At 36.8% G+C, this 26,824-nt stretch overlaps 2 long non-coding RNA genes across 6 annotated transcripts; one reads left to right on the forward strand and one right to left on the reverse strand.

Moving 5' to 3' along the window:
* Positions 1–1,501: 1,501 nt before the first annotated feature.
* Positions 1,502–5,292, forward strand: LOC110878627. 4 transcript variants are annotated; one of them, XR_004867208.1, is made up of 8 exons: positions 1,502–1,746; positions 1,825–2,484; positions 3,051–3,111; positions 3,232–3,324; positions 3,428–3,496; positions 3,794–3,885; positions 3,999–4,065; positions 5,014–5,292. It is a non-coding gene; the product is annotated as an uncharacterized LOC110878627 (long non-coding RNA). The 4 variants fall into 4 exon arrangements; XR_004867206.1 differs by lacking the exon at positions 5,014–5,292 and having other exon boundaries at positions 1,503–1,746; positions 1,825–1,946; positions 2,310–2,484; positions 3,999–4,124; XR_004867207.1 differs by lacking the exon at positions 5,014–5,292 and having other exon boundaries at positions 2,651–3,111; positions 3,999–4,124.
* A 351-nt stretch (positions 5,293–5,643) lies between these two features.
* LOC110878628 lies at positions 5,644–15,726 on the reverse strand. 2 transcript variants are annotated; one of them, XR_004867204.1, is made up of 4 exons: positions 15,456–15,726; positions 15,288–15,353; positions 6,544–6,622; positions 5,644–6,006 (listed from the first exon to the last, which is right to left on the reverse strand). It is a non-coding gene; the product is annotated as an uncharacterized LOC110878628 (long non-coding RNA). The 2 variants fall into 2 exon arrangements; XR_002558113.2 differs by having other exon boundaries at positions 5,644–6,622.
* Between the last annotated feature and the right edge of the window lie 11,098 nt (positions 15,727–26,824).

Below are 26,824 nucleotides of genomic sequence, written 5' to 3' on the forward strand. Positions count from 1 at the left end.
ACGGAGTTCACTACATATCTATCATATTAGATGAAAACCAAAAGGTTTGTTAGCCTATTCGACTTGTTGGGGATGTACAAAATGTTTTTGTTTTAGAGTTGTTTACAACTTAGCTTGCTAACACCAATTGTGTTAGGCAGATAAGATGTACAAAAGTGATGTTCCTATGTAAACTTGTGTATGGCAATGGCTTTGTCAGGCTTTCGGCTGTGTAGTTCTACTAAGTTGCAGCCATTCAAAAGGTGGAATGCTAATTGATCATTTTTCATGCGCCTTCTTAGTGAAAAATCAATAAATGACTGTAAGATGAATTTATAACATCCACCACAAACCACCATATATCCTTTGTTTGTGTGGTGATTTTTTTTACTCTCGGCCTATTTTATGCTCTTTAATCTATAAGAAACATTTTTCTAAAGCTAAACAAATAAGGAACTCTTTTAATTCTTTTTAAAAAATTAACGTATTCATCTCCACTCTAGGTCCTAACACATACCATATCCTCATCAAAATTCAATTTTCTTTTAAGACAAATCAGTTTATGCTATTGTATTCACCATCCTTTTCTTTTAAAACAAATCAATTTATACTATTGTATTCACCATCCTAAGGGTGTAAGGGGTGCTCCCCTCATGGGGGTGGTAAACTCTCCATCTCAGCCAATCAACGCGTGCAATGTCAAGTCTCATCTTCACTCCTCATTTTGCACTCATACGTTGGCAGCACTTCACCAAAACATTTTTAAATAAAAAATAAAAGTGTGATTGGTTGGAAAAAAGTAAGGCTCACCATTAACCCCCTCTTTCTCCTCTTCCCTACGCGGTGACTACTCCCGAATTCACAAGTTCACCGCACACCGATGGGGGCCAGCGGTATTGTGCTCACGCAGTAAACCCCATCACCGCTCCTCTTCCCCGCACAGCATAAAACCATGAACATTTTGAGACATATATTATTGTACATGTCTTATAAATAACTCGTCATTCAACTTTTTTAATTACTTCATAATTATTATAGCCCATTTGGTTTGATGTCTGAAGTTCCATATTTGGCTCATAGATTGACCTTTCTTTAGTTTGGACTCTAGTCAACTTGGTGAAAGAGAATTTCATCAAAGAGAATCACTATTGTCTTGCATTGGAGTCAATTACATCGACTCCTAAGAACATGCATTCACAGATTTACCTCACTAGGTGCCCATATTTTCGTATCATTTTCATGAAATTGTATACAATCATATTCAATTTGTTTAAGCTATAATCTCGACATACATACCAAAATCCTCCATCCTGTTGCAACAACAATGAGTGTGTTAGATACATTAACATATTCTTTATCTATAATCTATAATACTATATAATACATCTCCTTAGGATTAATATGTAATTTTACCCCTTAATTTTAAGATGGCACATCAAGAGTCTTGCTTGTTCCCTCATCTTTCGTCCCTTTCTCCCAATTTTACCCTCAATTCATTGTCAGTCGCACACAAATTCTTCACTTATTCAATACAATTTCATTTCAGATTAAAACCTTTCAACTTTCTTCAATCGAAATAACCCCCAATCAATTCTGAACACTAAAATTAATTGAAACCCTTTCAACTTTCTTCAATTAAAACTTTCGTGAAATGTTACCATGGCGATTAAAGGAGTATTTCAAGGGGCAATACCCTATTGAAGATGCTAAACCCACACTCTCTCACCACCACTGGTTTCAGAATTGCCTCATGCCGTCTTCATTCACGTATCAAACTCAGTTTCTCATCTACTTTCTTCAATTTCAACTTCTTGATGTTTAATCCTGATTTGTTTGCTTATGCAGGGTGTTTATTCACGAGGGAAGATACATTCCGAGCTTATTTTCACAACTCGAAAGACCCTCTCTCTCAATGTTTGAAGATTGCCGGAGCTTCGCCGGAGAAACCCTCTTGCTCTCCATCGTCGGTATACCCTTCTTTTAGTTGTTTATCATATGTTTCGTCTCTCCATTTTATAAACATACAAAAGCTTGTTTGAATTAAAGTGGCAAACAAAAATGTAACAGTAATAAGGCTGGTCAGGTCAGATGTAGTCGGGTCAAGGTCCGTTTGGGTCAAAGTCAAGTGTAGTCGGGTCATAGGCATATAAATGGCGGTCCAGGTACAATAAAGGAAGTAAGGAACATGTTTAGAGTGAAGGGTGGCCGGTTGTTTGTTTCTTTACCTCGAGTTAATGTTCGAGGCGGATATGAATGAACGTTCGTGTACAGGTTATTTTTATTGGTATTAAAGTGTTAACCTACTCTGGTTATACGTGGTTGGTATAAAGAGAGAGAGAAACGGGAGTGACAGAGAGGGAGAAGTAGGGAAGCGGTCGGTGGTTTCTGAAGGCAATCGGATCTTCTTCCCAATCAATGAAAAAAGAAGGTTGCGGAGGCGGCGTCTAGGAGTTCGGATTTCTTTCCTCCGGCCATCTGACTGACGTTCAGCTGTTGTAGTTCCAGGTATCTCTTACTTTTAAGTGATTCAAACTTACTGTTTTGATGTTTTTCATATCGTATACCCTGTCATGTTTGGGCGATTTTAAGAAACAAAAGTTATATGATAGCTGGTAGTCGTATTTGTTTTCTTCTGATTATTTTTTTGTCTCTTTACCATAAACTGTTGCAGTGAAGTTGATAGCAAAGCATGGTAAAAGTGAAAAAGGCATTCAATCTGAGACAACAAATTGAGCTACTAATGATGTTTATATATATATTTTATCAATAACTCTGTGTTGGGGGTGTAACTCATCTGATGCCTACCCTTTGTTTGTCTAAACGTAACTCTGTTTTCGCAATGTTTTTAAAATCATTGTTAGCGATAGGAGGGTGATGGTGTTTACTGGATGCATATTACTGTTGTTTATACTTCATAGGCAGTTAGATTATATATTACAAAAGGCACTTGTGCTGTAATATAGAGTCCTAAAAACTCTTTTATGAACTTATTCTAGGAAGTTCTCTTTTATGAACATTATGTTTCACACTATCATAATGTTCTTTTATATCACGAAATATTCATGCTGCAGGGATGTGTAATGCACTTGTTGATCAAGTGGATCATAGCAAGAGGAAGAACTTTTTGATCAAGTATGTTTTTATTGACTTACCTTTTATGCCATTTTATTCTGTTAAATAATTTTTATTTTTCTTTTTCTTAAACCTAGGTTCTGTTAAATAATGTTTTCTTTTTCTTTTTCTAAAACCTAGGTTGGTGATTGTTTGGGTACTCTACTTAAGACCTTTAAGGCTCCATTTTTGCCTTTATTTGATGAATTATTACCGTACTTGATGCCTATGTGGGTGAGTTTCTTACTTTCATCATATTTTTGTGTTCACTTCTCAATTATAGTTGTTTTGCAAATTCTGTCTGGATGCATGCCTTTAATATGGGATGTTACTTTAGGGCAATGATAGGACCGATGAGGATTAGTCTTTTTTGCAAATTCACCGTGATAGTATTAATGTTGCTCAGGTAATTTAGTCTTTCTTTATCGTATATATCAAATTAATATGTTCTTAAACCAGTGGCGGACCAAGAAATCTTTTGCTTGGGGTGCGTATGAGGTGTTCAACCATATTTTCAAAGGGTACGGTCGGGTTTTTTGTCTAAAATGTGTAACTAAATTTTGTTTTTCAAGGGATGTGACCGCCCACCTTGGCCAAAGGGTGGGTCCGCCCCTGTCTTAAACATGATGTTTTTTAGCAAGTATGATTTGTTGGACAACTACGTGATAATTCTAATGTTATAAATCCTGTTTTATTTGGTCAGATTGTTCCTGCATGGCTAAACTGATTGCCAATAAAAGATGACTTGATTGAGGCTAAAGTTGTGCATGATCAGCTTTGCTCAATGGTGGAAAGGTATAGTCTGAAATTTCAAACGAGACTCGAGAACATAAGTTGTCCATTAAATTCTTTAAAATTAATTAGCGCGTTAAATATGAATTGTTTCATTCTTATTGAATTGTATTCAGGTCTGATGGAGAATTGTTAGGGCTTAACCATCAGTATCTTCCAAAGATAGTTGGAGTATTTGCAGATGTACATATATCCACACTCAAATAATTTTTTATTAATTTTATTTTTTCATCTAGAATTCTCTAATAACTAGGGTCGTTCAAATCGCTCGCCGCTCGTCGCTCGCTCGACGCTCGTTCGAAAATTGCTCGGAAAATGCTCGTTCGATTTGACGCTCGGTTGTAAGTGAGCCGCTCTGCTCGGTTCGGTTTGTAAACGAGCCAAGCATGAGCAAAGGTCCGATCGGCTCGGTTCGGCTCGAATTATTATTTTAATTAGTATATATATACATATACACATACATCTATAAACATGTATATACACAAATATAAATTATACATAAATATACACACATACACCTATATATACACACACTTACACATACATATATACTTAAATATAAATTAAATTTATAGTTTTATATGTACCAATCTATTAGATTTTGGTCAACTATATACAAATTTACAACTATATCTATACGTACTAGCCCAATCACGCTAATAAAAATTTAAAATCAAAACTAAAAGTTAAACCCTGAACCTAAACGACAGTTTGTTCATCGCCTCAATGTTTCATGTTGTTACCCTAAGTCGATCGTCTCCTGCTCTCAACGTAATTGTTCGTGCAATATGATCATCGCCTCGTCAGCCACAACATTGTTATTTATAAGAAAAATATTATGCCATGAAATGTGCATGTTTTTAAAGACATAAAAACTTGAGACCCAACATTGTCACTATTTTTCAGCAAATTTAAATTGGGCGACACGGTTGTCCAAATCGCTCGAATTTCGCTCGACGCTCGCTCGAAATTTTTACTGCTCGAAAAATGCTCGCTTGATTTGATGCTCGGTTTTAAATGAGCCGCTCCGCTCGGTTCGGTTTGAAAACGAGCCAAGCACGAGCAAAGGTCCGCTCGGTTCGGCTCGGCTCGTGAACAGCCCTACTAATAACCATGACTTTCACGTATTAGGTTCTTTCTGCTGGTAAAGATTTAGCTTCTGAAGAGACCGCTACTCGAATGATCAATCTTCCGAGGCAGCTTCAGCAAACATTACCACCATCTGCCATGGCATCAACTTTGTCATCGTTACAACCTCAACAACTTGCTCTTCAATCCGTTCTCTCATCCTAGAGGTTTATAAAATCATATCTTTATTCATCTGTTTGGGGTGTGTATTATTTGTTTTTATCCACAATATATAATTGAAATTGAGTTTTGCATGCATTATATTCATACCCATATTATCAACTCCGCCGCAACGCGCGGGTTCCCCACTAGTAATACATAAATCATCTAGACAAGATTCATCATATTCGTCTAAAACATGTTATATCTTAGAAATTCACACTCGTGGATGTCTAGTTTTGCACTAAGTTCTAAAAATATTATCATCTGCATATCGGCATAATAACATATTTAGTAGTCATTTCTTTTGGTCAAATTTAATCTCTCTCGTATATCATGTATGAGAACTCTCATGTTCTATGCGTATCTCTTTTTATCACATCCATTGAAAACTATTTTCCGAGTGCTCATTATGCAACAAATCGCAACAACAAAACCTTACAAAAACAATAATTATAAAACTATGATCTAAAATAAATAAAATGCAAACTCAAAACATAAAGATCTTTAACGGGTACATAGATAATTTCCCAACATTAAAATCATATAGCATTGCTACTTTAAGCACCTTCGTTAAGTCTTTAGCTGATACAACCCTCTTACAGTGCTACTTTAAGCACATTCGTTAAGTCTTTAGCTGATACAACCCTTCTCTCTTCGTCATTTGTAGACTTCACTGTCATCTAGCACCACACCACGATGGCCGCAAATGGTCTAAAGTTGCTAGAGCTTCACTCCAATGAATATTTACTTTCACTAGCTTATTTACTTCATATCTCTAGAAAATTTAATAACAAGCAAGTCGAGTGTTTACAATCTCCAAGCTTTCATGACAATCTGAACCAAATAGTTTGTTCTAATAGGTTTATTTAAATCTCATAGTATTTTCAGATGATCGTTAGATGCATAACTGAAGTTATGGTCATGAAAAATGTAAATCCTGTGGATTCGGTCAACTTTGGGTTTCGTTTATCGGTTAGCTGTATAAAACCAACCAACAAAGATACACACAAGATGAAAATTGCAAACATCTTTATTCTACTTGTTCTATCGTACTCCAGTATTTGGATGTCCAGGTTTCAGACATCTTGATGCACATAAACTACATTTGACGACAACCACAAAGAACAAGCGAGAAACCATTGTCCACCAACTCACGCAAAAAAACAATACACAAAGACAGAACTACAAGAATAAAGAACATAAAAATAGCAGGGTTCAAAAGTAACAGCTTCGTTTCAAAATTATTGTTGAAATAAGACCCCAAACTCATCATACCGGAACCCAGAATATCTCAAAATGAAACCCTAATTTAGAAATCAGATCTCATTTACAAATCAACTCACTAAATTAAGGCTTGAATATAGAAGTTACCTGTTGTGTCCAATGGTCATTGCACCTCCAGTGTTGATGATCAATGTCAACTTTCTATATTCAACACTCAGGCCCTATCCTAGAGGAAAAGAAACAATAAAGACTCTTTAACCGTTGATTAATCATGATATTATTATTAAAATAACAATTGTTCTTGTTATGAATGATATTCCAGCAAACAAAAAAAACCCAAATAGGAATTACAAAGCCGATTATTATAAAGCAATTACCAAAGAGATATTCAATAAACACCTATGATATGTTTTCAACTAATGCATATTGTCAAAACAAAAATGTCTCCAAATTGTCACATACTCGTTCTTGAATCCAAAGAGAAATTATGAAAGGTTTATTGAATTATTTCAAACGTGTGACTCGCACCACGACTTTTAGGACTAACCACCTCGGAGAGCCTCGCGTTTTTTTAAACCACGCTTCTGATCAGTGTGGTGCCGAGAAGTGTAAACACTTTTTGCACACTGTTTCCTTAATCGTTGAGGCACTCCTAGAAGGAACCCACACGTTTATGAACATTTACGAATACACCCACCCCACCCCCAAACATATGGCTTGTCACAAAATGCAACACACTTGAAACCATAGTTGTCAAAAGCGCAAAAGGCGCGCGCCTAGGCGCAGCGAGGCGCGCCTATAGCGCCCGGTGGTAGCTTAGGCGCAAAAAATGGGATTTTTTTGTAAAAATGGTGCTCAGGCGCAAAAGGCGCGCGCCTAGGCGCTCGGGCGCAGCGAGGCGAGCCGAAGCTGAATATCCAATTGATGTTGATGGAAGTTTTGATGACTCTGATGATGGTCTTGATGATTGATGATGAACTATACGTTTAAATGTTTTAGTAACCGCAAACATTTGTATAAGTCCTAGTAACTTTTGGCATCACTACGTGTGTATAAGTCCTAAACTTTTGCTACTAACTATTACCTACATGACCTTAAATGGCATATATAATAGTTCTTTTATTTTATATGTGGAATCTTATTTATTTTCAAAGCATAACATATTTTTTATATTTTTTTCTCTATGTGCGCTTTTGCTTTTTTTTGCGCCTTGCGCCTAGGCTCCGGGCGAGGCCGATGCGCCTCGCCTGCGCCTTGCGTCTTTGACAACATAGCTTGAAACTTGAAAGTGCATCAATGGCTGCATAATTCGAGAGACTTATGGAGTAACTTGGGGTTTTATTCACATCTTTGAATGGGAGATAGGGCCTTCATATTGTCAGGAGACGAGCTTCTAGAAGGTATTTGATGGTAAGAGGATTTTAAATCAAAATATAATGAAATGAACACTCTTTCCATGAATCAAGGGGGGATAGGAATGTGACAAATCCTTCAACATACCCGGTGGCAAAAAACTCAATTGGTATAATGTGATCACAAATTCTGAAACTAACAAAGTTGTGGTGATAACTAGTTTCTATTAAGCATTTTATCAAACATGTAAAGAACTTTGAAGTTTGTCATGACGATTGAAACCATAAAAACGCCAAAGCAAACAGTCATCAATCCCAAAATTCAAATATTCCACATTTTTATAAGCTTCTGCGATTTTGTTTTGTTTTTCTTCTTTGTACTTTTGATGGTGTTAAAAGAAAAGTTGTCTAGTTCTCCGGTTTTGACACTGCCAGAGGGAACGGAAGATTTGATTGTCTATTCAGATGCTTCACATCAAGGTTTAGGGTGTGTTTTAATGCAAAGAGGGAAGGTTATCGCGTATGCATCAAGACAACTTAAACCGCATGAAGGAAACTACCCTACTCACGACTTAGAGTTGGCGGCGGATAATGATGATGGTTGATGTCTCTGCAATTTCTATATCAAATACTCCACATTTTTGTTCAACCCCTAGACACAAGTTTGATGAAGAAGATGAATGATGACCCATGATGATGTCAGAAGTTTGACACCAGGGCCATTGTGCTAACCGACTCAAGTCAACCACTTAAACCACATGTCTCCAGTAATCGACTCTTAAGGCATGTTTGGCACGGTACCATCAATGGGATGGAATCAATCTTTAGAATGGAAATGAAAAGAATAGTCTTGGAAAGTTTATTAATCAAGATATCCCAAGGTTTATTTAGTATTATTATTATTATGTAATTTAGGAAAGTCAAAGTCGTAAAAGTCAACCGGTATGTTTGTGTCGGTTAAGAAAAGTCATGTCGGTTAGTTATTTAACCGTCAAAAACTTGGGTATAAATACCCTCACATGTACCAAATTATGTGTGAATATATAGTGTGTTGATGTGTGTATGTTTCTGTATTCACCATGTTCTTCATGGGTCTGCATAATCAAGTGCAGAACCCATATCTGTTCTATCCGAACCACATTGATTGATCGATATGATCCTGGGCAACGAATGGGAATGGACCTCAACCTTGGTTTTGAAAATCATGAGGCGCTGATACGATTCCAACAGAGCCCAATAAACACAACTGGACCCTTAACTCAATTGCAGCCCATACCCAGTCAAGGGCCCAGTCAAACCCAGTCAAGAAAGCAGTTAATGAGAATTAGGGCTGGTGGGTAAGTGTGTAGCTGAAGTTTAGGAGCAGTTATCTCTATTTATGTTTATTTATATCTTTTGTTCTAGTTTGGAGAATTGTCAATGTTTATGTTATCTAAATTGGGGTATCTATACCTTTGTTCTTGGAGATTAACCCATCTCGAATCGGGTCTTTTATCTTATAATATTTAAGTTTCCAGCAGTTAAATCTATCAGCTACGTTTGTTAGATTTCTGGGTTCTATCAGGCGCACAAAAGCGACGAAGTCTAAAATCAAAGCGCAAAAGCTGCGGACTTTTTGTACGCGAGGCGCAAGACGATTATATAACTTTTTTTATATATTCTATAAAAAAGTGTGCCTCAGCTGCGCTTTATGTACATCCTGCGCCTAAGGTTGCATTAGGCGCTGAGGCTTCGGTGCGTCCTAGGCGTGCTTTTTAAAACCAAGACCTTGACAAATTTAATTCAATCGTATTGTTTGTTATGGACAAGAAATCAACCTCAGAAATGCTGAAATGGTCTGGGAAACGCTTCTCAGGTTTGGTTGTGCTATACAATGGAATGGAATGGATGTTAATTACCTAATTAATCCTTCTCAGCCACTAACTATTAAATATAATGTACCTATCTTATTGTTTAAATGTTTATACCTGCGCTCAACACCTAACTTTGTTGTTGAGTATGTACGAAGGTTTTTAATTTAAAAAATCTAATAAGACGGTGGCAAATTACATCCTACAATTGTCTTCTATTAGTTTTATCTTTCGTAAAAGATACAATATGGGTCACGACGTCACGTACAGCTAGGCTTATATGGAGAGAGGAGAAATGTAGTCATGACTGCGAGTCTTGTTACTTGATGCCATAACTACAAGAATTGATAATTTAAAATGGGTTCTAACAAAAAAATAAGGGAGAGACTTCTTTTAAACAAAAAATAAGTCAAGCAATGCATCATTAGGAACAAGGAGGTTTTGCTTATTAAAACATACAACTTAGTGGAAGGGTAAATCAAGATATTAATAAAGCAAACAACATAAAGGCTCAAGGTACACGTCATATTAGTATCTTATAACTATATCTGCTATTTTCCCCCAACAACCCAGAAAAACACTAAAAAGAAGGAATATGTCGTGAGTCTCCATGCTAACAAATGTGCATCATCGTCTAATGTCATAAAAAACACCAAAAATATTACCGGCCTATGATAGTGGTCTCCCTCCATTTCACTCGCATGAATATCCATAAAAGAAAATGTGTTTTGAACATCTTACCACAATCAAAATTCACCTTTGTTTAATTATTTATATACACAACTTAAAATGCTTCTAATAGGAAAAGGTTCAAAATCAATCTCATGTACTTGCTTGATGAAACTCTACGAAACTCAACCCGACTTTTGAATCATAACACTGGCATGTTGATTCTAGTTTTGGGAAACATATCCTATCAAATTGTAACAAGACCAAAAAACTAAATACCTAATACAACAACGCTTTAATGATGAAAATAAGTTGTACTCTTGATTCCATGCACATACATATATGTATATATCATGCTATATAAAGACTAGACATATTTTATTTTTTCTGATTACGCACTATCAGCATCGCTATGAGGGGTCAATATTTTCTAAACATCAATCCTTACATCTTGGTTTTACGAAGCGCAAGATGCTCTGAGGAACTTAGGTCCTGAAAGCCGAGGCGCTAGGTATTCATTAATATTTATGAACCAACTCTAGATAATATTTACTACATTTTACAACCTAACAAGCTATATGTACAGCCTAGATGCTTATATATTAATTATAAACTAAAGTTGTATGTACAACACAAAATATATTATAGTTAAAATATGATTAACAATTTTTATTTTTTCCGCACATGCACATCTACCGAACACTGTTATAATCTCAAAGCCTTTTCTTTTAAGAAAATCAAAACACAATGAAACCTCACACCCACTCTCTCTATCTATCCCATAAGCACCTCACGTGAAAACAACCTCGCCAGAAGTGAAAACCAATCGGAAGAAGGCAGCAACCTCTCGAAACCTCCGGCATTGCGCCGCCTAACCACCACCCTCTTGTAATCACGCCGCTTCAACCATGGTGAAGCGCTAGAACCAGCGCCCAGCAGCTCAGGCGTGAGAGACACTTTTTAAAAACCACGCCTTACATGCTTTTTACATTACCATAAATCTATTATATAACTTTTAATACTAAAAGAACATATTACAAATTTAACGTATCATATCTAAAGCCAAGCTTCATTAAATTTGACAGGTATTTTTGATGTACACATAGTTGTTAATAGCGAATAGCGACAAGGGACCTATATGCCACATAGCGAATGCCGAATAGCGACAAATAGCGACCGCTAATTTATATATAGCGATACACTAGAAAAAGAATTTTGAAAATTTTTATATGTATATTATATCAAAATACCTTCGTAGGGTAAGGATAGTGTAAAAAGGGCCTAAAGTGTGAGAAGTGTAAGAAGTGTATTATAACACTATATATAATACTATATAACATCATATAAACACCGTATAACAATATGTAACACCATATAATACCATATAACACTATGTAACACTATATATCATTATATAACAAATATAACACTATAGGTTGTCTGATAGCATGTCTATGATAGATGTATAGTGTTATATTTGTTATATAATGATATATAGTGTGACATAGTGTTATATGGTATTATATGTTGTTACATATTGTTATACGGTGTTTATATGGTGTTATATAATATTATATATAGTGTTATAATACACTTCTTACACTTCTCACACTTTGAGCACTTTTTACAGGATCCTCTACCTACCTTCGTATATATGCTATTTTACATGTATATTTAACAAAAACCTATAAATCCAGCTATTTTATAGCTATATCTAATTGCTATTTACATAAAAAAAAAAAAAAAAAACTAATTGTCGCTATTCGCGCTAGTGGTCGCTATGACCCAAATAGCGACACTTGGTCGCTTCGCTACATAGCGCGCTATAGTGGTCGATATAGCCGCTATTGACAACTATGGATGTACATGCCTCAATAGTTAGTTTTGGAACCACTCTTTGCAACTTGAATTTAAAACCAATTCGCATATGAATCAATGTATACATAAATGATAAATATTGAGGGAACATAGACCTGAGTATTGTTCTATTTAAATGGGTTGATTTTTGGACTATTGGATCATTTATTTGAATCCATGTTGTTATATAAATGAACTATATCACATCTAAGATATGATCCATTACACACCTAGGCCTACTTAACATACTAAACTAAGAGACATCATTTATTGAAGAGCCTATATATAAAAAGATAGCGTGTAACCCTAGTACCTCTATCATTGTCCAAAGTAAATATAGACCTAAGAGGCGACTTCTCCAAAGCTCATTTTGTTGATCTCACCCCTTTGATTCCATCTCTCGCATTCCCTCTCCAACTCAGGTTTGTGTTACCATTTTGATGAACTTTCTTAATTTCAGGGAAATCGGTAGTGTTCTTGATTAAATGAAATGATCTAAAGGTAGATAGTCGATCTCTTAACTTATAGTTTACTTTTATGGACTAAATCTTCATTTGTTTATTTTACGCTTGTTGTATGTGATTATATGTTAATTTAAAATTAAAATTGAGAATAAGGTGTGAATGAAATCAGGAAAGTACGATCGTAGAGTTTTAAATCTACTAGTTTACACCAATTGCAATCAAAGTTAGGGGGTAATGTAATTTGATATTAAATTAGGGTTTATAGTTTAAAATGAAATTGGGGGTGCATGATGTTAAAGTTTAAATGTTTAATCAATAATTTATTAAATTAATACAACTCACAGTAGTTCTTTAGTATGTATTGAAATTCAGTTGATTTAAAGTTTAGTTAATTATTTACTAGTTTGAATCATGTATCACACTTATAGTAAGAATCTAATGTATCATATTGTAAGATTAAGATCTACTTATTTAAAAATATAGTATATATTACTAATTTGAAATGAAAAGGTTAGAAACAATGTTAGGACTAATTATTTTAGAGTTCAATTAAGATCTGCTGATGATCATGCTTTAATTATCAAAACTTGTTGTAGAACTAGAACAATGTTCTTTTACTAACTTGTATTTTATACACTTAAGCAAAACCATTCGAAGAGGAGCCATCTTCTGGGGATACATTTGTCTATTCACATATATTTGCATCTAACTACATCACCAAGAAGTGAAATGGCACGGCAACGAAAACAAAGAGTGCATGCCAGGCGTGATGGTGTTGATCAGGGCCCACCAGGTGTTTTTTATGCAACTTACCTACAATTGTTTGTTTGTTTATATATTTTATTAATATATAGTATGTTTATAAATAAAGTTCATACAACTCTCATGTAGCTACAAGAGTAAGAAGTCACTCTGAAGGAGAGTACGGGAGTCCTCCTACGGTCCCTCGACCTATAAATGTTAGCAGTACACAGTGAGTAACATTTTTTTATGATTTTAACTAGGGGTGACAAGATGGGCACAGTTAATAGCTCTATGATTTGAACTATATTATCTTGTTTGTGTATGCAGCATCCTTGACAACACTGCTACAAAGACCTTGTTAGCTATAATCCGCGCTAATTGGCCTGTAGGAACATTCACACTTAAAAAGGCGCCTACTACCTTTTGGCCATCTGTCATTTCCATGTTCCGAGTAAATACATTCTCATTTGTGCAATTTACATTTATCATCGATTAATAATACTTAAGCTTATATTATACTTGACTTTATTTGTTGGTTTTTGAAAGAGATACTATAGCTATCAACCCGGTGTATCGGATGCTGAAGGTGACGCAGTTGTGAAAGTGCACGTATCCCGTACAATGACTCAGACTCTGTATGAGGAGAAGAATCGGGCTACGATACGTGCGGAACGAAACAACACAACACTTCAGGAACAGTGCCCAACATACTTCAACGAAGATGTGTGGAGGTCGTTCTGTTCTCATTGGCGCAACAGATCCTTTAAGAAGAAGTCTGCCATTAATGCAGAGAATAGGAGAAATCTTCAAGTGGTCCACACAACCGGGGCAAAGCCGTTCTATAAGTTTAAACAAGTATTATATCTAAGACTGAAACCTTATCAAATTAGCAATTCATATAGTTAATATAAGGGTTAAACTGTTAACAACTTAACATTCTATTATACTCTATTTTTTAGGATCTGGAACAGAAGTACAGTGAGTCTCCTACGGTTGTGCAATACTGGGATGAGACACACAAGAGCAAAAACACAGAGGAGTGGGCGTCTGAGAGGGCTCGGTTGATTGGGGTATGATCTAGTCGTTTTATAAATTACAAGTAAATGAAGTTAACAAGTTCAATAGAAAATTATACAAACACTTAATATTTGGTTGTTTGTTGTTCATCAGAATCAGATGCGAGAAATATTGGAGACAAAAGAAGCCTCGGGGGAAGCATCTCAGGGTTGGAAAACTGAAATTACAGCATTAGTCGAAGCCCAAGGACCGATTAAGAAAAACAGGGTCCTCGGTCTTCCTCGAGTTCCAGCAAATTCAGTTATCCAGGCCCTCCAGGATAGGTCTCAGCCCACCAGCAGCAGGAGTGGTGCTGGCAGTTCCAGATCTGGTCCCGGGATCCCTTACGAAAGATTCGACTTTCCTTGATCAGATCTCAAGACTCTTATGCCTTTAGCAGTATCATACAGTATTTAGATGATAACTGTTTCTTAACCGAGTCTCTCTTATATATTTGGCTTGCAATGTGCTACTGTATAGTTCTGACACAAAGTTTTTTTTGGCTTACAGCCAACGTAACTAAAGCAGTTAAACCATCTGCAATTTTAATCAGACGATTATCTAACCGGTAACCATATCACTCCCTTGAGTGCAATTAAAACATTGTCATGTATATCAAGTGAATTCGCGTTGTAACTACCACATCCATGATCATATTATTATCTAGGTAACTCAGCTTAGTACAGGCCACAGCATATGAAATTCGAATCCCGAAAATCAAAACAGCTTTAACTTAATAACTGAAAGTAATATTAAAAGTAAGTCAGATGTAGACTATACGAACACTTGCAGTGCAGAAAACAGAACATTAAACTAACAAATTAAACATACGTAAGAGCTAAAATCGTATTAATAAAACCTAAATCATCATTCAATAGTTGAGTGAATAAATTACTTACTTGCAAACATCATTTATAAAGAACAAACACTCATGCAGATTGGCCAAAAGAACAGCAACATTAAACCTGCAAAATATCAAATTACTCTGTTTAAATGAGATAAACTGGAGATCCTAACAGGCTAACAGCATACTGATATAAGAAAAGTACGATTTCAGTAAAAATTACCGTCTGTATATGTCATCGTAGTTGTAACTGGAAACCTAAAACTGATAGTTGTCCATGTTAAAATCAGAAACCCTAAAATCAGAACCTTCCTTGAGAGACAACTTTAAAGTTGAAATTACTCGTTCAATATTCCATCGTCTTGGAGGAGAGAATCGAAAGTACAATCGTCCGGCAACGATCACGGCGGAGTGCACAATTTCCGGCCACTTTGTTCATGCCAAAATATTGTTTCAACTTTAGCATTTTCTAGGCTAACTGCCTACGATTTGGTTGTACCTAGTTTAAAAATGTATATTTTTCATCATCTTTTTTTTAATTTAATAACTAGGTTATACCCCGTGTATTACACGGGTTAAGTAAATAAAAAATCAAATAGTTAATAACGAAAATTTAACAATTATAAAATGATATTTTTAAGACGATTTTCTGAAATCCAAACAAAATTTTGTATCATGTATGATCAAAACTTGTGATGTTTGTCAAGTTTATAAATATGAAAACATTTGAACCATCAATTAGAATACAGACTGTATCATCGACTTTTTCACGAGTTTTAACAGTCATGTGAACATACATTTAATAACTCAAGTTTTATTTAAATAATAGTGGTCTTAATTTATTAGTTCTAAAAAATGTTGAAATGTCCAAATAAGGCATATAGCAATTATCCAATTAGATAAACTTATATAAAAAAATAATGTTTCAATTTAAATTAATTAGATAAGTACACATTATCGGTAATTATTAAATTATATAACTTTAAAATTTAAATATCTGGACGTGAGTTGCATCTTAAAAGGATGGTTATTTTTTGATAAATTTATCAGTATGATAAATGTATTTATTATTGTTCTTACATTTTAAACATATATTAAATTTAAGAGTAAAATGCACGGATAATCCATGTGGTTTTGTAAAATAACACCATAGTCCCCAACTTTTGTAAAATGCACGAAGAAGGCGTGTATCGATGAGGGAGTTGTAAGTGGTGAGGGTGGGGGTGGGGTAGGGCTACTTGAGTTAACTTTATCTTTTAATATTTTTTAATATAATAAGGGCATTAAGGTTATTTCACACCCACTTAACTGAGAAAACTAACCACCATCCACTCCAGGGACTATCCGAGTAACAAATTGTCAAAACCACAGGGAGCACCGGTGTAATATCCAAAAGTTGGGGACTATATGTGTTATTTTACAAAACCACAGGGACTATTCGTGCATTTTACTCTAAATTTAATAATTTAAAGTAAATAATAATCATCTACAATTAAGGAATTAAGATATAATTTCTAACGTAGTAATTAATATAAATAAATAATAAGATATTTTATGGAATTTTATCCATAATTTCTTAAATTTTAATAATTTAAATTAAATAATAATTATATATAATTAATGATGGTCTAGAATAATGACAAGTGTCCCTTTATTGGTTTCTTTATTATAAAGTATAGACTAGTAATAAGGCGCGAGTACATCGCAAACATCAAATCGATTCGTTCAAGTGTTAGGTGATGCGTTAACAATACGAAAAGGTGTGTTTTGACATATATGATTTAACTCAATGTAACCTATATAAGTATTGCGATTGGATCATAACGTAAAATAAATTGAATCTATCTCGTACAATCTTAACTTATTCTACAGGATTAATTAAAGATTTGAAAAAAAAAAAGAAACCACAATTTGACTTCACTATGTTCGGAACAGAATTTATGAAAACGTACATAAAATAAGTAAGAAAACGTATTATATTAAAAAAAGTATATCCAAATGTAGACCGATTCGAATTGATACAGACGCATACATAAAAATATGTACGTAAAATGGTTTTTTAAACGAAAACGTGTTATACTTGACCTAACTCGTTTCCAGAAAGTTAGTCTAAACGTAGACACCCTTAAATTTATATGGATACGTACATAAAAATATGCACGGAAAAATAGTTTTTTTTAAGTAAAAGAAGTATATGGGTAAACAAAAGAAATTAACGAACGAATGTTGTCGAAGGAAATTTAAATTAGTAAAAAGCTAGGGGCTAAAAATGTCAATTATTAAAGTAGAAGAATCGTAAAGTTACATAAGAGACTAAAATCGATTACTCCAAAAGTGGAGGGGTCGTAGCAAGGCTTAGGGGCTTGAAATGCAATATTGTAAAAGTTTAGGGGATAAGGCAAAGCCGGTGGGAAACCCCACCGACTTTGTCTTTTAAGATAGTATATTTTTCATGATCTTTTCTTTTAATATTTTGATCGAACTAGTTAGGGTGTAAGAGGCAATCCATCCGTAGGGGTCCGCCTCTCCTTATCCCGTTATGTCAATTTTCTTCTTCATTACTTATTTTGCACTCAAACATTGGTAGCACTCCGCTCAAACATTTTTCTTTAAAAAAGGCTCATTCTATACGCACCCCCCCCTCTTTCCTGATTATACCCCCCCTTGTGAGAGGAAAACTGTCGGTCCCACGCAGGCCCCACCTGTAAGTATGTGAGAGGAGGGGGGGTGAAAAAAGTAAATAGGGGAGTGTAGAAAGTAGCACCCTTAAAAAAATAAAGATAAAAGTACAAACACTCATGCAGATTGGCCAAAAGAACAGCAACATTAAACCTGCAAAATATCAAATTACTCTATTTAAATGAGATAAACTGGAGATCCTAACAGGCTAACAGCATACTGATATAAGAAAAGGTACGATTTCAGTCCAAATTACCGTCTGTATATGTCATCGAAGTTGTAACTGAAAACCTAAAACTGATAGTTGTCCATGTTAAAATTAGAACCTTCCTTGAGAAACTACTTTAAAGTTGAAATTACTCGTTCAATATTCCATCTTCTTGGAGTAGAGAATCAGTACAATCGTCCGACAAAGATCACGGCAGAGTGCACAATTTCGGGTCACTTTGTTCATGCCAAAATATTGTTTCAAACTTTAATATTTTCTAGGCTAACCGCCTACGATTTGGTTACATCTAGTTTAAAAATGTATATTTTTCATGATCTTTTCTTTTAGTAGAGTTAATTGCCCAGATAGTCAATTTAGTTTCATGTTTTTTAATGTTTAGTCCCCATCTTTTGGAAATAGTAGGTATGCTCCTTATGGTTTGTTATTTTGTTACTCGGGAAGTCCCTTGAGTAAATGTCAGTTAGTTTGGTTAGCTAAGTTGGTGTGAAATTACTAAATTGTCCTTACTAAACATAGGGAGCATACCTGACATTTGTATTCCGAAATATTTAAACAATCATGCCATTTATCATCTTCCTACATCAAAACCCAACCTGAACCCTAAATCCAAAATTCGATCAACATATTCAACAATCACTGACATAAGTTTAGGGGTTTTGATCCCCAATAAAAACTGAACAGAAGGGTGTAAAATATACCTACGGGTTACGTTAAATAGGACTCCGACGAGGATGAACAGATTCCGACCAGCTCCGGTTGAATGCAGGTGCAGAACAAAGTGAATCAGAGGAGTTTGGAAGGTGAATAGGGTTCGGGTCGAGGAGTATGGCGTAAATTTAAACCAAACCATGGCTGATAACAACAGATTCCAGAGCTTCCCCTGCCCTCTCATGACTACTAATCGCATCCTCGTCCTTATCCTCCATGTTCTCCTTGTTCGAATGGTTCCTAATATCTTCGAAACTGTTATAATGATCGGAAATTGAAGATACATACCGTGTGAAATCAGATCTGGTGGTTTCAAACCTAGGGTTTTGTTAACAGGAGGAGCGAATTCAGGAATTTGTACGGCGGTAGTTGATGATGACCACCACCCGGACCAGGATCCATTGGAGAGATGTAGATTATTGAGGATTGAAGATAAGCTTTGAGTGCTTGCATCTGAGAGTGATTTGGATAACAACGATGAAGTGGATGAATTTTGGCGGTTTGCAGTGGAGTTTGTTGATCGGAGGGGAGGCTTTGTTGCAGAGTTGTGCTGAGAGTATATCGTGATACAGTTATATCTAATATGAAAACTGTTATCAAGTCAGTTGTTGCAGAGCTGCTTCCAGTTCTTCTTGCCAGACCTTTGGACTCTGATTTTAAGCCAGGCGATCGAATTGTTGATGCAGATGGTGAGGAGAGGCAGGGCTGGATGAAGGGAGAAGATTGCAGGGTGTGGGGAGGTAAGGGAAATAAAAAAGTGGGCCCCACACAATTTTTTTATATTAATTACAATACTAAGGGTAATTTGTTTATTTCACACAAACTTAACTGTAAAAAACTAACCTCCATCCGGATGGAAAACTATCTGAGTAACAAAATAACAAATTATAGGAAGCATACCTGCTATTTCCAAAAAGTGGGGACTAAACGTGAAACCACAGGGACCATCCAGGCAATTAACTCCTTTTAGTATTTTGATACGACTATACGATTTGGTTACATCTAGTTTAAAAATGTATATTTTTCATGATCTTTTCTTCTAGTATTTTGATACAACTAGTTAGGCTGATAGGTGTGGGGGACGTCTCTCTTTGGGCCAGCTTGGTGCGGCGTCGCGTCTGCACACCGCCCCCTCGGGGTGTCCTCGTCCTCTCTGTCACCCCTTTGACGTCAAGGTCTATTCTCTTTAGGCTCATCCCCACACCCGCTTACGTGGATGCCTACGTGACGGATCATCCTTTGAGGACTACCCTCCTCCACACCAGATAGTCTTAGTATTGGGTGAAATCAGGTACATAGTAACACTTTTTTTTTTTGAAAAAAAAACATAACCTTTTTATGTATAAGACTATCCATTGTGGTTTGGAATCTCGGTCATCTCACTTATTTTAGGCATTAAACACTGCACAATAGCGTCGAACTTCGCACCAAAGAACCCTCCACCAAGGCCATAAAGGGCGCGAAGGGAGATGTAAGAGAGATAGTTAAACGATTTTTTTAATCTTTTTAGTTAATTACGTAGTGTCATATCACTCATCTTTTTCAGTTAAATCACGACTTCCTCGTGAATGTGTAATTTAGTCCGGATGCCCCATGTGGGGCATAGAGGTGTCGGTAAAGACGTGGGGGACCGTTAACACCACCCCCATGGGGCTAGTCTGTTACAAACATGGAGAGTTCCATGGTTTCCACGAGTCTTTGCTTCCTTTTTTTCTTTTTGATTTTTTTACTCAATTATTATCTGTCTCCCATTCCCTTTGTAACAACCGAATATTTCCCGATTGAATCCTAACGTGACACGTGTCCTAAAAACCTCCACATAATCGACAATGTTGAAGGAGAAAGGTTATAATTATTAAAATAGGAATGTGCATGGGTCGGTTTGGGTCGGTTTTGACCTAAAACAATAACCATAACCGATAGGTTATGGCAGTTTTGGTTAATCGGTTTTGATGGTTACAGCGGGTCGGTTGTGGGTGGTTAACCATGAATTTAAGCCTAGCTAAAAATAGCTCAGCTTTTTTTTGAACTTGGAATAAATTGTTATTACATATTTGTATGTATTAATAAACTAGGTTAGTTACCCGTGTATTACACGGGTTGAATAAACAGTACAATGTCAAATAAAAAAGATGTTCACAATATGTTACAAACCCATGTATTACACGAGCTAAATAATCAAAACGATTATAATTCATTAATATAACTAAAATTCGCCAGTAGCTCGTTTGAAGGATTCGTTGCCCGTTAAAAAATGGTTAATTTAAGACTCCAACTATTGTCACATCCGATATCTTATTCACACATCATTTTATTACTCTATCTCTCTATATCTATGTATGTATAGTGAGATATAGAGAGAAGGGGTGTGTGAATATTAACTCCCTAATTTAAAGTTAGTTTAGAATCAATTATCCTTGTATTTTTATAGGTGTTGTAATTTTTATTAAAATAATCGATATCGATGACAAATTATAGTTTAAATATGTTTGCAATAGTAATACAACACACAAGGATACATAGTCTTAACATAGTAATAAATCAAGTAAGCATCATTAACAGTTTGGAATTAGGCCAAAGCATCGTTAACATTTAACAGTTTGGAATTAGGCCAAAACTAATTGCACAAAAATAACCTATTCGATCAAATTCTTGCAAGTTATATACAATGGTATATAACTAATCAGTACCATCAAACATGAAAATAAACATCAACATAACAAATTATGCACAGTAGTTGAATTATAAAATACTCAAAACAACTATAACTATAATAATGTAAGATGAGACTTTCGATCACAGAAGGTGTTTTAAACCTCATTTTCTCTCCGGATTTAGTATGTTAGTCGATGTAACACCCCGTGTTACCGAATATCAAAGTCAAAGTCAAAGTCAAGATTGACTCCTTTGACCATAGTTAGTCTATTTTATGTTTGCGATTACGTTAGTTGTATTATGTGGAGTAAGTGTTATTAATCAAAGTAATCGAATGTTCAAATCGATGCGAAACGCTAAACGACTGTGAATAATAGGAAGTAACAATGCGATAAAGTCAAATTAATCAATAATCAAGCTAATCTAATCATCATCGAACTCGAGACTCGAATTACGCGAACTCTGGTGTTAGTATATGTGAGTGTGTGCCTTATGTGTTACTTGTGCGTGTTTACTTTATATTATATGTGGTAATCAATCGAAACTCGAAACTCAATCCAACTCAATCAAAATCGAATTATGATAATTGGTGGCGAAAAGACAGCGCGAGAAATAGGTGATTGTATGTTAGATATAGTGGTTGGGATTAAAAATAATTTGAATAGGAAACTCTATCGTATTCTCATCAATCGAAATCGAAATATCGAAAATCGTCGCACCGAACGCTCGAATCAGGCAGCTGAACTAGGGGTGCAAACGAGCCGAGCTACTCGAGCTCGGCTCGAAAAAAAGCTTGAACGAGCCGAGCTTAAAAACAAGCTCGTTTACTAAACGAGCCCGAGCCCGAGCTTCGCTTATCGAGCTCGAGCCGGCTCGCGAGCTTAATCGAGCTTTATGTTTATATATTTTTTATTAATATATTAAACATGTATTTATATAATAATAATTATCATTTATATATATATATAAATAAAAAACTAAACTATATGCATAATAATAATTATAATTAACATAAATTAATTAATAAATACTAAACGAGTCGAGCCCGAGCTTGAAAAATTTCCTTCGAGCCGAGCTCGAGCTTCAGAAATAAAGCTCGAATCGAGCCGAGCTCGAGCTCGAGCTTTCATATGTTAAACGAGCGCGAGCTCGAGCCTGGTCGAGCTCGGGCTCTGCTCGTCTCGTTTGCACCCCTAAGCTGAACGATCAGGCTCCCAGCCGATCGAACAGCCCAGCCGATCGGACTGCTGTCCGATCGGACAGGCTATCCGATCGGGGTGCCTGACCGATCGGCCAGCCCTTTCCTCTTTTGGAAGCCTATAAACACCCCTTGTCACTTTTAAACTTTCTACTTTTGGAAACCTCTGACCGCCCAGCTCGTGCTCCCCTTCTTTTCTCAGATTCCTTCCGATTCCGGTAAGATTTCATCCTAAATGTTGTACTTTCTTGATCTATACACACTCCTACACTTTTCTATCTTTCAAATCTTACTTTTTAACCGTGAAATCATCAAGATTCAAGTGTTCACGGATGATGTCATCATGGTGTTCTTGAAGAACTTCATGTTTTGGCTTCAATCCACCAAGAATAACTTGGATCTAGCCGATTTCCACATAAACAAACAAAGATCTATCATAGATCTAAACATTTGCACGGTGAAAAGGATTGAAAGAATGTTTTCCGACTTTCTATCAACTCTTTTACACTCAATGCCTTCAAACCGGTAGAAACAGAGTTTGAACCGACTCACTTATCATCCTAGTAGTTGTGCGGTTCAAGATTCGGGTTCTATCCACGAGATTCACCGACTTCGGGTTAAACGTTAAACTCCGTTCCGAACAGTTCATCGGCCGGATTTGGGTGATTCCTGTTCGAGCAGGAGAAACAAGTAAGAACGAGAGTTCTATGGTTCAACTCGTTGTCAAAGTACCTCGATGTAACGTCAAACAATTAAAACAGCCAAGTGTTAGACGAACAAGTCGACCAAGTCAGGAAGCTGACCGATCGGGCTGACTGTCCGAACGGACAGCCCAGCCGATCGGATAAGCCAGTCGATCGACCAGGCCAACCGATCGGCTATCACATGGCCCCACACTTTAACAGTTTTATGAGGTCTAGTATTGAACGGAGTGCTGTTCGATCGGACTACGGTTTGATTTGAATTACTCTTCGGATCATGAGATACTATGCTTCAACACTTAATCGATTTGCAACTTGTCAACACGTTGGAATGCCACCCGATCGGTCGAGCCGTCCGACCAGGTGACACCCTGATAAGAACTGTTGTTGAAGTACCTAACCGATCAGTTAAGCCGACCGATCGAACGGTCCGTTCGATCGATCGACCTGAAAGGTAAGGATACTTCAATGTTTTCAAATACTACAACGAAAACCTCAAAAGGTCAAGCCATCATACACAAACACATCATTCTCAAAGGAAGAAACAATCCACTCGAACAGTCCATCCGAGCGGCCTACTGACCGACTGGACAGACTGTCCGAATGGACCGGTTAACCGAACGATCAAGCCGTCCGATCGGACCTACCGTCCGATCGACTAGGCTGTCCGACCCTCCAACACTTGTTTCCATTTTACGCGTACTCATCGTTATACTATCGAACTATTCAGACTAACCCTACTCTCAAGTACTCCCTTCAATCCATCGATCACTGTGAGTATACTCGAACCCTTTTTGCTTTAACACTCTTGGGTGTTGCATACGTTACTTATTCTAAATCACAATCGAACACACTACTCAATTATTTCAATCTCTAACCATTACCGCATGTATTACGTGACTAAATGAATGCTTGTTGTTATGTTTACACGTGGAATGTTGTCTACCTGCCTTAACGACGATAGTACTATAGTTTGGACTCAGCACCCATTCACACGGGGGTTGTTAAGGACATTTACTTGCATGAATTACGGTGGGAGTCATGTATTGCGAACTGCCTCGGGCAGTCAATCCGCAGTCATTGGTATCGATAGATCCATGTCGATAATTAACATGCTTCGTTTTCCTCTGTGTACGTACTGGTTATGCGTAAACTATTTCGAACTCTATATGCTATTATCAAACTTGTTGCTCACCTTTACATTTTATGTATTGACTTTATTTTAACGTATGTGACAGGCAATTAGGATGCTTATCTGCTAGGAAGGCGAGCTTAGAATAAGCGTCTAGAGCATAGTTGTCTGTAGATCTTGCAGAGCGAGTCTCTAGAAGCATTTGAACAACTTTTATATTTAAAATCTGAGTTGTCGGAACAGAATATTTTACTTGATGTTATCTATAATAATTTGTTTGCTATTTAAGGTACGGTATGAGACGTATTATATAAATTGAATAGTAATAATAATTGTTATGGAAACTTCTGGACAATCTGTTTCGCTCAGTGCCATGCCCCGATGATTCCGCCATCGGTTGGAGTGTGACAGATTGGTATCAGAGCCAAAACTATAGGGAATTAGGCTAGACTCGACCTAGTCCGGGTCGAAGTCTTAGAGACCTAGACTATAGTTAGGAACCAACAGACCAAGCTTATGTGCTATACATCCTGCTAATTCTCATCATCACCACACTCGAATTTTCAGACAAACAACAAGTGACTCAGTCAGGATTAGGTGTGAAAACCGCAAACTCTCGACTAAGTTGCTGGGTCAATACTGTTTTATCAATAATTTCTTCGTTCTTCTCAGTAACGAACGCTTGTTTAACAAGGAGAATTATACCCAAATCAGGAGTGGAATCCATATTTGGATGAATAATCTCCTCAATTTCAAGGAAGAAGTTGCTAGCCAGGAGTGAAACCCTAACCTTGACAACTTATTCCAACTTTTGCTCATCTCACCAAAGCCTCGACGGACTCCAACGACCTGAACTCACGAGTATGTCCTAGGGAATACGTGCTGAATGCCCAAGAATTGAGGCAGAAACACGATCCCGAAGGTCGAAAAATGACGACAAGTCTATTGAGAATAGTCGAATCGCTTTGGGTAGTCGATGTCTAATAGCCGCAGACAATCTATCTCTCGATTTTATGTGTTTTGATTCTGAGCCCGCAACTGCCGACTCTGACAATTCGTCGATTTTATGTGTTTTATGTGTAATTACCTGTTTATGTGTTTAAATTTTTGGAGGATTGTTCGATTTTTGCTATCACTTCGATCAACACACACGACTCGCATTGCTCTTTTATCTCAATACGCTAGCAAGTCGTTGCAAATCTAAATGACATTATGATACGATTATACTATACTACTCGACATGTTATACGCGATCGCTATACGCGAACGACACGCGAGCTTTGAATGATAGGTTTCTGTATTCTGACTGCCTATGTGATTAAATAGGAATCTGCTTCTGTGTTTATGTGTCTCTGTGATTACGTGCTTATGTGTTTATGTGATACATGTTTCGACGTGTTCCTGAGCTTTAGTAAGTAGTAGACGTGTGAGGTGAGATTCGATTTTAATGTGTCTGAGACCTACGACGATGTCTGTTGCAGACCATGTCGTCATCCGGACACCGAACCCCACTTACCCGCCAAGAGAAGAGAGACAGACGTCTTGCTGCTATCATCGCCAAGCAAGTGGCAAAAGCTGTGAGCGATGTCTATGAAAACGTCAGCAAATCTTCTGAGGAGTCGAAAACTAAAGCTCCCAAAGACGCTACCAAGACTGTTTTCAGCTTTAAACAGTTCAAGGCATGCGGACCAAAGGAATTCACCGGAGAAGATGGCCCAACAGCTATGTTTCAATGGTTCGATTCTATCGAAGTCACTCTGTGCCAAAGCGGCTGTCCAGAAAATCTCCGTACCCTGAACACAACCGGCGTCTTCCAGTCCCGAGCTCTAGACTGGTGGACGGCCGAATGAAATAAACGCGGGAATGATGCAGCTTATGAGCTGACATGGAAGGAGCTGAAAGCCATCATGATGGACGAATTCTGCCCTCCCCATAAACGCCAAAAGCTGGAGGACGAGTTTTGGAACATTAAGTAGAAGGATGGAGATAACGTTGCCTTGACTGCACGCTTTAAACAGCTCAGCATCATTTGTCCCGATCAATTCAAGACGCCAGACATGGCCATCAAGAAGTACATTCGAGCTCTACCCGATTGTGTTGCCGATTTTGTTCATGCCGCCAAGACATCATCAATTGAGGAAACTTACTTGCTTGCCGCCGAGATCAACGACAAGCGATTAAAAGCTGGTTTTTGGGATAAGCCCTCCAAGTCTCTGCATCAAGCTACCACTGCATCGACCGCCGACACCACCACTGCTCAACTATCCAAGTCATCACGCCGCAAGAAAAA

Source organism: Helianthus annuus, chromosome 9 (assembly GCF_002127325.2).
Source record: "Helianthus annuus cultivar XRQ/B chromosome 9, HanXRQr2.0-SUNRISE, whole genome shotgun sequence".
Classification (NCBI taxonomy): domain Eukaryota; kingdom Viridiplantae; phylum Streptophyta; class Magnoliopsida; order Asterales; family Asteraceae; genus Helianthus; species Helianthus annuus.